Source organism: Salmo salar, unplaced genomic scaffold (assembly GCF_905237065.1).
Source record: "Salmo salar unplaced genomic scaffold, Ssal_v3.1, whole genome shotgun sequence".
Taxonomy (NCBI): Eukaryota; Metazoa; Chordata; class Actinopteri; order Salmoniformes; family Salmonidae; genus Salmo; species Salmo salar.
In genome coordinates, this window is record NW_025547602.1 from 1 (window position 1) to 10741 (window position 10741).

Below are 10741 nucleotides of genomic sequence, written 5' to 3' on the forward strand. Positions count from 1 at the left end.
GAAATAAGAGGAACGGTAGAAGTAACGGAGGAAGAGGGGGCCTGCACACCTGGAGCAGAATGCGCACCCTCTCACTCAACAGGAAGAGGCCCAACAAAAACAAAGAGACACACAAGAATTGAAGAAGAAGGTTTCAATTGCTATGGTGGATTGATGAAAGCCCTGAAAGCAATGGAAACAGAAATAGGGAAAAAGGAAACATTGAAACACAAAAGAAGAAAAGAAAAGGACCAGAAGAAAGAGCAACCAAGGAAGCCCTTTTAAACACCAGAGGAATCCCAAATAGGGGACAGTCTTGGTGAAGAATCTGAAGAAGAGGAAGAAAGTGGTAGACTTGGTATAAATCAACTAGAAAGAAGAAGTAAACTATTAACACAACAGATACAAGAGGAGTATGAACGAGCACAGGAAGAATATGTACAAGAGCAAGAAAGACAAGATGAGGCGATAGCTCGCAACCTACAGGAGAGCCTGAGATATGAGCCCACAGAAACAGATCGCAGAGTACTCAGAGAAGGGGCAAAGAAGAAAGCAGGACACTATAGTCCCGAATAAACAATGTCCAATCCTGATTAAAGGAAATCAAGAACACTACATACCATGGGCTACGCAGGACCTGGAAGGGTTGGTTGCCCGGTTGCCGGACCTCCATGAGGGAGCTGGAAAGTGGATCAGGACCTTTGAAGAATTTACAATGGGGAAATTGCTGGCGGTGGGCGACATAAGGGCATTGTTGGCATGGGTAACGAGCGTGCAGAGAATGGGAGAAATCATGCAGGAGGGAGGAATCAACGGCACAGAGTGGGAAGTGTCAAGGGATGGACTGATGTTTGACAGGTATAGGCCTGCCGTCTGGAGGGCCCTAAGGGCAGCATACCCAACAAAAGTGGACCCCAAGGCACTAAGGGGAGAGGCCATTGGAGCTACAGAAAACCCGGCTGCATACCTGCATGGACAATTGAAAAGATGGAGAATGGAAACAGAGCAGGACCCGGAGGAAAATGAACTGATGACAACAATGTTCCGGACCTCAGTGGTGGAAGCCATGCCCCAGCCAGTAAGGAACCAACTGGAGGACGTAGTGGGACTTACTTCAAAACCTTACAAAGAATTTCTGTGACTATGTAATTCACGCTGTGGAGAAACATAGAAAGGAAGAGCAGAAACAAGCTGAACAAGGAAAGGAAATCCAGAGAAGGTTGGCACAGTTGCAGCTGGAAGAACTGACCAAGGGAAAGAAGAAAATCCAGGCCTCGGTAACCACTCCTGTGCCCGAGATAGGAACAATGGCTGCTGTTTCCCCAGGAGGGCCGCAACCGTCAACCCCCGGGCGGACCCAAGTGCCTGCCCCATTGCCAGTAGCAAATGTGTATGCACAGCCCCCGAATTGGAATGGTGGGAATAGACAACAGAAAAACATACAGGTGGATCAAGGGAGAGGGCCCAGGAACCCGCGGGGGTCGCCTGGTGTGTGTTGGGGTTGCTACCAACCAGGACACACCAGACGTGAATGTCCCACAAACCCGTGGCAGGATCGGACTGGGGATAACACCTACAATAGGCGTCCACCAACAAACAACAGCTCCGGTGGCTGGCGGCCACCTGCTGGTGGAAACCAGAATGGCTGGGGCCCTACTGGGGGATGGCAGGGCAGCCAAAACCCACCCCCGGGCCCTGTGAACCCATGGTCAGGACCCAATCAGACGTACTAGGGGTGCCCAGAGAATCCTAAAGGGGAGGGTCAGTTCCCAATTCTAACCACAAGAGCTGACCAAGAACCTGTGTTGCAGGTTCAAATAGAGAATAAAGACATACCCATGATGATAGATACTGGAGCCACTTACACATGTGTGAGTTCAAATTATGCCTCTCATCTCCCCATGTCTGGTAAATATGCCAAAACAATAGGATTCTCAGGAAATACACAGCTAATTCCAATGACCGCTCCAGTTCATCTTACTGCCAATGGTAAATCAGCCACAATCCCAATACTGGTATCAGATCAAACACCGGTTAATCTTTTAGGAAGAGATGCCCTATGCAAAATGGGTATACAAATTAAATGTTCCCCCGACGGGGTGATAATAGAAAAAATAGGACTACAATCACCAGTGGTAAGCACAGGAGTCATGGCCAACGTATATTGGTTAGGAGGAATTGAGACAGATGTAGACAGAACAGCGAGGAGATGGGGTAAATTTATTCAGGCCCAAATACCTAAAGCCGTTAGAGCAAAATCTGAATATCACTGCACAATGCAATTTGACCCTCATCAGGACCCATTATTAGAACAGCTCTGGGTTATGGGGGGCAAATGGTAGGAAAGCACCAATTATGTCCCAATATATAATCATTGGAGAACAGGGAGCAGCCATGGATGTGATGGACGAAGATGGATCTGAATTTGTACAAAAAATGGTTCAATGTTTCTGACTCTATCCCTCACATCACATTGCTGGTGAATCAAGGTTTCACATCAAAAGATCTAGGACCCATGATGAGGAAAGCTAAAAAGACAATATGGGACAAAACAGACAATCCATTGATCTTCCATTCCGAAGATAAAGCATTTATCAAGATAGTAACCACTACAATGATGACTGGCGATCCTAGGGAAATAGAGGTCAGTGCAGGCCAACAAGTAGTGTTAGGTGAAGGGATAGGGCTACTTAGTGAGCTTAGAGAAGAAATGGAAAAAACCATACCATCAGAAGTATGGTCACAACATGACACCGACGTGGGGCTTGTCAAATCAGCAAGTCCGATCAACATAAAAGTAAAACCAGATGCCAAACTCCCCTGGAAAGCCCAGTATCCTATGAAGCCTGAAGCTGAAGAAGGAATAAATTCAACAATTGAAGGATTGATCAAGACAGGAGTATTGATTGAGATGCCAAGTGTTTGCAATACACCTTTGCTACCTGTGCTTAAAGCCGATGGTAAAAAATGGAGATTGGTACATGACTTAAGGGCTATTAATGATATAGCACAAGATTGTCCAGCGGAAGTTCCCAATCCTCACACGCTGTTGACTAACGTTCCCCCAGATGCCAAATACTTCACCGTGATTGATCTATGTGGAGCATTTTTTAGTGTCCCCCTGGCGGAGGAATGTAGGTACTTGTTTGCATTTAGGTACAGAGGAAAAAGTCTGTCTTACTCTCGTCTCCCCCAAGGATTTAAAAATAGCCCGCACTTGTTCAATCAAATATTGAGAGCAGATCTAGAAGAATTAATGCTTGACGGCACTCTGATCCAATATGTAGATGACCTGTTAATCTGTGCCTCCACAGTAGAACAGTGCCACTCAGACTCACTAAAAGTACTGCAGCGGTTAGCAGACGGAGGACACAAGGTCTCTAAAACAAAATGACAGTACTGTCAACCCCAGGTTGAGTACTTAGGCAGAACAATAGCCCATGGAACCAAAGCCATAGCTCCAGGACAGCTAGAGGGAATTAGCAAAGCACCATTACCACAAACGGTAGCGCAAATGATGACCTTTTTAGGAATGACAGGACTTAACCTGACTGGACAAAGGAGTATGTAGTCAAGACAGCTCCTCTGAGAGAAATAATGAAGGAAGCAGGACAGCTTAATCTAAGAGCACCGCTGGAGTGGAACGCGGATGCTGTAGTTGCGTTTGAAACACTTAAAAAAGAGATGCAGACAACACCGGCCCTAGCGGCCCCCGACTACACTAAACCATTTTTGTTATACGTAGCAAATAGGTGTGACAACTATGCGGCTGCTATTCTCATGCAGGAAACATGTAGTGGTAGGAAGAAACAGCCTATTGCGTGCTACAGTACTAAATTAGATCCAGTAGCCCAAGGCTACCCACCCTGTTATCAGGGATTGGCAGCCTTGCATTAAAGATTTGCCTATCCACAGGGCTTAACCTGTTATGGCTAGGGGGCAGTATTTTCACGGCTGGATAAAAACCCTAGACATAAGAGGGGGTCAAGAAAGAAGTTTAAGGAACATATACTGGATCCACCTCTCATAATCAATCCTGTCCCTGGTAACCCTGGACATTATACGGACACAGGCGTTGCAAGTGGTGCTCCCAAGAGGACAATGATGGACATTACCATCATCCTGAACCCTTATTCTGTGCAATGTGTCAAAGAGAGGATTGCCCTATATGTGGAAATAAGGAATGTGCCCCTATGATGTAAATTCTGGTATGACTTTGAACAAACCTTAAGTGTATGTCGTATTTTATGTTTGTTTTATGGTTTTCATACATATATAAATGTATGCATTTTCTTATAAATTTAAGCCAGTTTTGCCTTCCTAAAATGAGGATCATTTATTACACGCTAGGTAACAGAAGGTATTCCGGTTACAAGTGTCTACGGACCATGCCCTTAATCTTCTAGCAGTAATGAGTGATGTATGCTTAATTTCTGTTAGAAAGGGGTCCGCGAGGAAGAATCGTGTTAGAGTCTCAATTTGGAATGTTGTCTGTAACTTTTATTTTTGCTCACTCAGGCCTTGTTCAGATTCATAGTAAGAATATTAACTTTAATTAGGTCTATTATGTTTATTATTCTTTTAAATTCTTGTTATATTCTATACTCTACATAACTGAGATAACCTCAGACAAGGCTATGTACTACATGCTCATGCTTCTTCATAGTATACTAATTTGTTATGTGTATCCTCATTTACTATTTTAAGCCTGACTGGATCTTTTACTCCTACCCATGTTATTGGATTGGAGATGTTTGGTCCAGTATATGATTATGTTTTATCTGTTCACATTTCGTTCAACACACTTATTATTCTATGTATCTATTATTTTGCTTCCATCCTTATTGTCTCTAGTTTAATCAGGTTTGATGTGGGACTAATTAGTCCCAGAGGAGGGATTTATGTGGGAGACTGCTGAGGGAAAGAAATATAAATACATTAGCTAGCGAAAGAGGAGACTGGCAGCTGACCCTGAGTGGAGATAACAGGTGGCCATACATCCCCAAGTAGGAACCACGCAACGGCCAGGCAAGCTGAATGTATGGCCATGACTAAATATATGCCCAGCGTAAGCATGCAAAGCATGCCTTATTTTCATATCCATATGAGGAGAATCTAGCCACCAAAATGTTAGAGCTAAAAGCAGATGAGGGCGTTATCCAGCCACTACTATGTTAGAGCTAAAAGCAGATGAGGGCGTTATCCATTGGGTTGAAAGAAAATGGTGGCAGAACGCATGGTTTTACTTCATTTACATAAAGGGTGGACCTATGTATTGTATGTGCATAAAAGCAGAGCCGGGGCCTAAGGAAGGGAGTCGTTGTTCGCGGACCGGCTCGGCTTTACTACTCTGTATTAAAGTCTATATTAAATTTACAAGTTCTTGTAAGAAGTGTTATTCTTAAGACAATTTTCCACCACACTAGCAGGCTGGTTAAGTTAGCATTAGCCTAGCTAACTTCTCCGACCATGCGTTCACTGAGCTACTCTCCTGCTAAAGAAGAGGACATCACAGTAAAACAAGAAGTAGAGGGTGAGGCCGTTACTGTGAAAGAAGAAAAAGACGCGTTCAGAGTGAAAGAGGAGGAGGATGTTACAGTAAAAGAAGAGGAGGATGCAGTTTATGGAGTGGAAGAGGAAGAGGGGGAGATGACTGTTACATCGATAGAGGAGGAAACTGGACATCTGGGCCCGGTTTCCCAAACGCAACTTAAGGCATCCAATGGTTCTAACGGTGAACTTAGCCATAAGATGGTTTTGAGAAACCGTTCCCCGATTAACACTAGTAAGTACTGTCTTAACAGAGGCACAAACTCTGCAGTTGTTGAACTGATGTTTGGTGTTAAAGGGGAAATATAAAATTTCTACATCCATATTTGGACTTTTAAATTATTTATATATAGCCATTGATTCTTGAAGAATATAACACATGCCTCATGAGCTTAGTTTACCCCATCAGATCCCCAAATAAGCTTTTTTTTACTCCAACATCTAGAAACAATGTAAATCAACACTGTACAGCCTCAACATGGTTAAAACTGTAATGTTGATATCATGGATGGTCAGTCATTGCATCCATAGGTCTGTCTATGCATTTGAAAGTAGTTACATTTCTCCAAACCCATCATCTTATTACCAAAACAGTGTTTGAACCGCAGATTGGTTGAGTGATTGCTGTGTGAGTTTTTTTAAACAGCAACAAAATGGCTGCCTAGAGACTTGGTTTGGTAAACAGCTGAGGGATGGGGGAAGGAGAAATGTAATCACTCTCAAATTGAAAGAGAAAGCTATTGTAGCAACCTTCAGGCTATCCCCTGAATTCACTACACTATGAATACAAAGACTGGCTGTTCATGATGTCATAATGATAGTTTAACCAGGTTTCTAGGCTAAATAGTATATTCTAGAATTCATCCATGATGTCATAATGATAGTTTAACCAGGTTTCTAGGCTTTATAGTATATTCTAGAATTCATCCATGATGTCATAATGATAGTTTAACCAGGTTTCTAGACTATATAGTATATTCTAGAATTACCAGTGTAGATTTCCTGTGGGGGTCAAATTATTACAGCTGTTGATAAGTCATTGTATAATATTCAGACAATTTTTTCATGCCATTACATAAAAGGCGAAACATTCCTAGATTCAATAACATTCATGCATTGGTTTGAAACCTTTGTTTTAAACCCTTCTCAAAGTTGGTGCCTTGACGGATTTGTGAAAGACGGTTTGTCAAAAAACACTTATTTAAATGTTACCTTTATTTAACCTGTCTGGGCAACGTGGGACATTTGCGTCCCACCCTAGTCAACAGCCAGTGGAATCATGTCGCGCAAAATACAAATACCTCATAAATGCTATCACTTCAATTTCTCAAATATATGACTATTTTACACCATTTTATAGATACACCTCTCCTGAATCGAACCACGTTGTCCGATTTCAAAAAGGCTTTACAGCAAAAGCAAAACAGATTATGTTAGGAGAGTACCCTGCCAAAAATAATCACACTGCCATTTTCAAAGCAACTAGCATGCATCACAAATACCCCAAAACACAGCTAAATGCAGCGCTAACCTTTGACAATCTTCATCAGATGACACTCCTAGGACATCATGTTACACAATATATGCATTTTTTGTTCGATAAAGTTCATATTTATATATAAAAACAGCATTTTACATCGGCGCGTGACGTTCAGAAAATATTTTCCCTCAAATGCTTCCGGTGAATGAAATATAATATTGTCATTCAAAGAATTATAGATTAACATCTCGTGAATGCAACCGCATTGCCAGATTTAAAAATAACTTTACTGGGAAATCACACTTTGCAATAAACGAGGTGCTATGCTCAGAAAAATAGGCTAGGCGATACAGGTTAGCGCCATCTTGGACTCATCTAAAATCAAATATACTATTGTAAATATTCACTTACCTTTGATTATCTTCATCAGAAGGCACTTCCAGGAATCCCAGGTCCACAACAAATGTAGTTTTGTTCGAAAAAGTTGTTAATTTATGTCCCAATAGCTCCTTCTTGTTAGCACGTTCCGAAGGCTACTCATAATTTACGAAGCGCGCGGGACTTGTCCTCACGAATGTGCAAAAAAAATGTATTTACGTTCGTTCAAACATGTCAAACGTTGTATAACATAAATCTTTAGGGCCTTTTTCAATCAGAACTTCAAAAATATTCAAGGCGGACGATTGCATTGTCTTACTAAACGTTTCGGAGCGAGAGAGTACCCACGGGCACGCGCATCATAGTAGTAATGGCCCTCCCTCTATGACAAACTTTCCAGGCCTCTCGTTCGGTCAGTTTTTACCGGAGAAGACTCAAACCACTTTGTAAAGACTGTTGACATCTAGTGGAAGCCTTAAGAAGTGCTAAATGAATCCTAACTCACGGTGTGTTTCATAGGCAAAGGGTTGAAAGTGATTCCACAAATCAGATTTCCACTTCCTGTTAGGGTTTGTCTCAGGGTTTTGACTGCCATATGAGTTCTGTTATACTCACAGACACCATTCAAACAGTTTTAGAAACTTCAGTGTTTTCTATCCAGATCTACTAATTATCTGCATATTCTTGTTTGTGGGTAAGAGTAGTAACCAGTTTAAATCGGGTACGTTTTTTATCCGGCCGTGAAAATACTGCCCCCTAGCCCCAACAAGTTAACTGGGCAAGTCAGTTAAGAACAAATTCTTATTTCCAATGATGGCCTACCCCGGACAACGCTGGGCCAATTGTGCACCACCCTATGGGACTCCCAATCACGGCCGGTTGTGATACAGCCTGTAGTGACGCCTCAAGCACTGAGATGCAGTGTCTTAGACCGCTGTGCCACTCGGGAGCCCCAAAATCATGTTCTAGTGCTGTCCCCAACTAAAATACATCTTGGTCAACCAAGAGTCATCTGTTCTTTCTACAAATCGCCCCATGTGTTTTTATAAAATCAACTATATGTACGTAACTTGTCTGATGCTGTAAGCATGCTGGTTGATTAAATAATTACAGATACACAAGTTACTCGAGGGAGCCAGTCACCAATTTAACCAAGAAAAACTCTTCCCTCCTCCTCCCCCGCTGCTGCTGGACTTCGTAAATTCTGCCGTTTTGCTCCTGAAGTTTTTTTCAGTAATTGACTACACCAGAGGTCGTAAAACTTTTCCATTTAGAGTGACAATGTATCTTACCATTTCTACCGATCTGCGTGCCAGTTATGATTTTCATATGCATATTTTACTGGAACAGTTTAATTTAATTCATAATAGTATCTCAAAATCATTGTCTGTGATTAATCTACATTCTATCTAAATCTAAATGAAAATTATACAAATCTAAAAGTAACTTTTATTGCCATTGCCAACTATGTAAAAATAAACTTGAAACATTGTATCAACTATCAATTGGGTCCTCCGAAACTTGTGATAGCAAGCTTGCAACATTGTATAAAATATTCTCGGCCCTCAGTTTCCCGGCGCCAGTGAGTTCAGGACAGACACAGCTGTCGGCTATTTGTGCAAAGGAAAAGAAGTAATCAGGTATTTTATGACATTTCCACTGGATCAGAGCATAACATTTTTCCCTTTCATGCCGAGTGGAAATATTTTACGAAAATACTTAGAGGAACTATTGTCGTACGCAATTGATTTTGATTAGACTTTGTTTACTTGCTGTTTGAGGTGAAGGAAAAATTACTTTGAGAAGCTCCACAACTCATTAGTGGTGGTGCATTAAGACAATCAGAAATACTATCAGACATCCCCAAATGGGCACATTTATAGGCCTACATTTGCGTGCAGGCCAGGTAGACTAGTCCTACTTCTATATGCGTAATTAGGTGTGCGTCCTTACTCAACATTGACAGGAGTGTTTCAAGCAAAGACAATTAATAAATTGCGAGGTCGGATCTGGGTGGTCTGCCAGGGGCCGTTTCATTTAGTGTCCGTTTGGGTCGGCATGGGAATTGATTGTCTATAGTATGTTGTACCGAAGTTGACCGAATGAAAGGGAACAGTAGTTATAGTCATAACGTTACGCTTGTCATATGATGAACTTCAACTTAAATACTGGATCTTGCTGTCGGACAGTTTTTTTTAAATTCTGAAATGCACTCGAATTACGTATCATTTAGTGGCTCCTTATGTTATGCTGGGAAAACAGTTTTCGTGGGCACAGAAATACTGAATAATTTCAGAGTTTGCTAAATCCAATGGTTTTTAACTGAGATTCATCTTGTAATCCAATGGCGTGTTGTAAATGTTATGTTTTTTTCGTCTTTTTTAAAATATATTGCAATATATTTCAATCTTTTTTTTCCATTTTTAAATTAAATACACCTTCCGCAACCCGCCTCACCCATTATAATACGGATCTGCTATTTTTTAGGCCTTATAGCTAGAACCTCCATCAGCAGCTAACCAGCTAATTAGCTGGCAGCTATTTAGTCATTGTTAACCACTGCTAGATGTCTTTACCTTTTTAGCTCAGATACCAGCCGCTTTTAGCCTGGATAATACCTACCAGTCTGCACAGCGCGATATCAACCCTGAGCATATCGAACTGTTTTTCTCCACTACATCACCGTATTCCTGCCGTAAGCTCTGGACCATTACACCGGATAATCGCAGCTAGCTAGCTGCTACCGAGTGACCTAGCCTCAAGCTAGCCTTGAGCCAGGCCCATCTCCCGGCCTGCTCAGTGGACCCTAGGATCACTCAGCTACACAGCTGACGCCTCCCGGACTCTTCACTAAGACGACTAGAAGCCACTACATCACCGGATTCCTGCCGTAAGCTCTGGACCTTTGCACCGGAGTGGCTATAGTGGCTAACGCCCTTGTCCCGAAGCTAGCACCAGTTAGCCTCGAGCCAGGCGCATCTCCCGGCTAGCGTAGTAATGACTACCTAACGGCTTCCCTGGTTCATATATTCCTGTTCACTGGACCCTATGATCACTTGGCTACATAGCTGATGCCTGCTGGACTGTTCATTAATCACGGTACTCTGTTTTGTTTATCTGTTGGCCCCAGCCTCGAACTCAGGCCCTGTGTGTAGTTAACTGACCCTCTGCCCATTCATCACCACTTTACCTGTTGTTGTTGTCTTACCCGTTGTTGTCTTAGCTAGCTCTCCCAATCAACACCTGTGATTGCTTTTTGCCTCGCTTTATGTCTCTCTAATGTCAATATGCCTTGTATACTGTTGTTTAGGGTAGTTATCATTGTTTTATTTTACTGCGGAGCCCCTAGTCCCA